This window comes from Bubalus kerabau, chromosome 9 (genome assembly GCF_029407905.1).
Source record: "Bubalus kerabau isolate K-KA32 ecotype Philippines breed swamp buffalo chromosome 9, PCC_UOA_SB_1v2, whole genome shotgun sequence".
Classification (NCBI taxonomy): domain Eukaryota; kingdom Metazoa; phylum Chordata; class Mammalia; order Artiodactyla; family Bovidae; genus Bubalus; species Bubalus kerabau.
This window is the reverse complement of record NC_073632.1, coordinates 60112629-60116852: the sequence shown is the minus strand read 5'-3', so window position 1 is coordinate 60116852 and position 4224 is coordinate 60112629. Positions and strand designations below refer to the sequence as shown.

The following is a 4224-nucleotide window of genomic DNA, read 5'->3' as shown; positions in this document are numbered from 1 at the left end:
CCCTTTACTTCTCCAGGAGATCTTTCCCAACCCAGGGATCAAACCCTACATTGGCAGATGGCTTCTATACCACTGAGTCACCAGGGGAGCCCATATCAAATGCACTTTAATACATACATCATATGTATTTCTATGATATTATTTGCTTTTAAAAGTTCAACCCAATATTTTTCGAGCACCTCTCTGTGTTGGGCTTCCCTGGTGGCTCAGTTGGTAAAGAATATGCCTGCAATGCGGGAGACCTGTGTTCGATTCCTGAGTTGGGACGATCCCCTGGAGAAGGGAAAGGCTACCCACTCCAGTATTCTGGCCTGGAGAATTCCATGGACTGTACAGTCCATGAGATCACAAAGAATTGGACATGACTGAGCAACTTTCACTCACACACACACTGTGTTAAAGCACTTTGTTAGATACTGGGATTCAGAAATGAGGAAGAAGATAATGCTTTTGTTTTCAAAGTGATAAAAGTTGAAATATAAGTAAGCCAACAATTATGATACAGTGTGACATGTTCCACTTTTAGTAGGAAGTGCTGTAGGGACTCAGGTCAGTCTGGAAGATCAGGAAGGCTGTCTGTATGAGTATGCACTTCAGCTTTCAGTTAACTAGGAGGAGGAATGATCCAGGCAGATAAGGAAGCAGTTCAGGCTGAGGCCTAAGAGGATCTAGGCTGAGTTCAGGCTAAGGCATGTTTAGGAACCTGCAAATAGACTGATGAGGCTGTAACTCATGGAAGGGAAAGGCCCATGAAGGGAGCAGCAAATGTGATAGTAGAGACAGAGATGAGACAATAAGAGGCCTTGTGTGCCATATTTAGAGATTACACTATCTTTTACCTGATCTTCAATGGCACCCCACTCCAGTACTCTTGCCTGGAAAATCCCATGGACGGAGGAGCCTGGTGGGCTTGCTGTCCACAGGGTCGCTAGCAGTCGGACACGACTGAGCGACTTCATTTTCACTTTTCACTTTCATGCATTGGAGAAGGAAGTGGCATTCCACTCCAGTGTTCTTGCCTGGAGAACCCTAGGGACGGGGGAGCCTGGTGGGCTGTCGTCTATGTGGTCGCACAGAGTCGGACACGACTGAAGTGACTTAGCAGCAGTACCTGATCTTCAGAATTATAATTTTGAATGGCTGCATAATATACACATCATTCATATAGTCTACTGCTTGGCTTTTTTCCTCTCTAACCAATAACCCTTATGGTTCTGGCTGTTAACCTTGGTTACACATTTGAATCACCCATGGTGAGGTTTAAAGTTGAATGAAACCTCGACCCATGATTGGGAGATTCTGATTAAATTGTTTTGTTGGTTTGGCTGGGGGATGTGATATCTTTGAGTGACTACTGCCTCAAGTAATTTCAGTTTTCTCTTTGGACAATTCAACATTTGTTCTTGTTAGGGGTTTCATCATTCATTCTTTCCTATATATTACTTCAGGAGTTGCTTGAAGGATCTTCCTTATAAAATCATCTCGAGCTTCGATTAGTTGACGAATGGAGGGGACAGACTGACTGACTGACTAGATGCCGCGCTCCCACCGGCCTCCTACGACGGCTCAGAAGCAGGCGAACGCCACAGGCAATGCCGCTGGCAACGCTGCCCTGCCCAGCCCAAGCCCGAAGGCGGCAGCCTGGCGATCACTTTCAAGATTTTTCTCCTTTTTTGCAGAACTTATGGTTAAAGTTCCTGTGGGGTTGTATTTTTCCTGCAAATTGCTGCTTTTCCAAAGCTTCCTGTTAATGTCCCCCGATGACAGTGGCTTTTACGCGACTCTTGTCGCGGTGGTGGGGCTGCATGTGGTGCTGGCGGTGTTTGTGTAAAAGTGGGGGTTAGGTTTTGTTTATTTCTGTTTAAGTCGGGCAGAGGGTGGTGGGGAGGGAAATTAAGTATTTACTGCAGGCAATGGCACCCCACTCCAGTACTTTTGCCTAGAAAATCCCATGGATGGAGGAGCCTGGTAGGCTGCAGTCCATGGGGTTGCGAAGAGTCGGAAACGACTGAGCAACTTCACTTTCACTTTTCACTGTCATGCATTGGAGAAGGAAATGGAAACCCACTCCAGTGTTCTTGCCTGGAGAATCCCAGGCACGGGGGAGCCTGGTGGGCTGCCGTCTATGGGGTCGCACAGAGTCAGACACGACTGAAGTGACTTAGCAGTAGCAGCAGCAGCAGCTTATACTTAGGTAAAAATGTGGGTGGGGGGAGGGCCAACATCTTTCTCGATTGTGACGTGCCAAGTGCTTTTCGTTCTAGACATAATGCTTTTGACTGAGATCATGTTTGACCAATGTAAATATTAGTGTCAAAATAGAAGCTATGATAAAGTAGCACTACTTAGTAGCTGTGGAAATTTTCTTCATATTAAACTATGTGTCGTGATGTAATTTTTATGGCTTGGCTCAAGCAAGTTTAAGAGCAGCCTCATTGATGTGGATGTGCTGTTACTGCTTTCTAACACTGCCTACTACGTGGTCTATTATGATGATGAAGTTGACAAAGTAAACCAGTATCAAGGACTAAGTCTAGAAGACCTGGAAAAAATAGAAATAGGTCCCGAACCCACTCTTTTTGGTAAAGCCAAAGTTCTCCTGTGTGCGATTGCACCACAGATATAAAGAAGCAAGTGGCTATGTCCACACACTGAAAGCTATAATGTGTAACCCAGAAGAGGATGGAAAAGATAGCCTTCAGTGCATTGAGGAGATGCTGCAGATCACCAAGCAAGCCATGGGATTAGATGTACCTATAATAGAGAAAAAGCTTGAGAGGAAGAACAGTAAACCTCATGAAAACATCATTGGCATCAGATCTCAAAACCAAGGCTCTTCAGCCCAGGGAAAACAATTTTTAATGAGCAAAATTTCATCTCTAAATCAAAAAGTAAAACAGACCAAATCCAATGTAAACATTGGTAATCTACGGAAGCTAAGAAACTTCACAAAACTTGAAATGAGAGTTAACTTTCTAAAACCAAACTTAAAAGTAAATCTTTGGAAATCAGATAGTAGCCTTGAAACCATGGAAAACACAAGTGTGATGGATAATAAAGCCCAGGCAGAGTCAGAAGGGGAAAAGTCTTCAGATAATGACTCGTATCACTCTGATGAATTTCTTACAAATTCCAAGTCTGATGAAGACAGGCAGCTAACTCTTCAGAGAATGTAGTGCCAACGGAATATGTTCTTCCTAGTTGTGGTATCATTGCTTCAGCACCTCGATCAGGCAGTCGATCCCAGTCTATTAGCAGCACTGATATCAGCATTCATGTTCCTTCAGAGGTTACTATTGCTCATGAAAGCGGGCTTGGAAAAGGCCATGAGTCTTCTTTGAAGAAAAGTCTTTCCCTTGGCAACATACACGCATTGACTGGCTTTGCCAAGCCTGTGGATATTTACTGCTACAGATTTGTTCAAGATGCACACAACAAAATGACCCACCTATCAGAAACCAGATCTGTTTCTCAGCAGGCTAGTGAAGAAGGAAATCAAATGACCAATCAAGTTTCTAGCGAAGAAACTCAGTCTTAATCGATAGAACAGATACCTTCTCCACCTTTTCAATTAGATGTGTCTTTTCCTACAGGAGGCCCACAGTTTTTGTCAGTTGAACCAGTGCATTCAGTTATATCTCAAAAGACCCCTGGCTCTGAATCTGGCATGCTTGAACTTGAGAGAGAGCTTCATGTAATGCCTTCTCCTTCACAGAGCCGTAGCAGCAGAGCGGTCTCTCCTTTTGCAAAGATTTGAAGTTCTATGGTCCAGTTTGCTAACATTACCCAAGCTGGATTAACCCAAGGGATAAACTTTGCAGTGGCAAAGGTTCAGAAGAGCCCTGAAGATCCTGAAGTAGTTAATGAAGTTCCGCAAAATGAACCTAAAAATATGTTTACACAATGCCAGACACGAATAACTGAGATTTAGTTTTTAGTCACACAGAATCCTGTGGCTTTTATTCAACCCCCCAAAAAACAGGTTGTCACAGAGCCTGTACTGTATATGAATCTAGGGATCACAAATTCTTTTTTTTTTAAATATAAATTTATTTATTTTAATTGGAGGTTAATTAGTTTACAATATTGTATTGGTTTTGCCATACATCAACATGAATCTGCCACGGGTATACACGTGTTCCCCATCCTGAAACCCCCCTCCCTCCTCCCTCCCCATACCATCCCAATGGGTCATCCCAGTGCACCAGCACCAAGCATCCAGTA

General features: G+C 43.7%; 1 pseudogene; it reads left to right on the top strand.

Moving 5' to 3' along the window:
* Positions 1-2379: 2379 nt before the first annotated feature.
* LOC129660026 (phosphatidylinositide phosphatase SAC2-like) lies at positions 2380-3931 on the top strand (annotated as a pseudogene).
* The last annotated feature ends 293 nt before the right edge of the window (positions 3932-4224 follow it).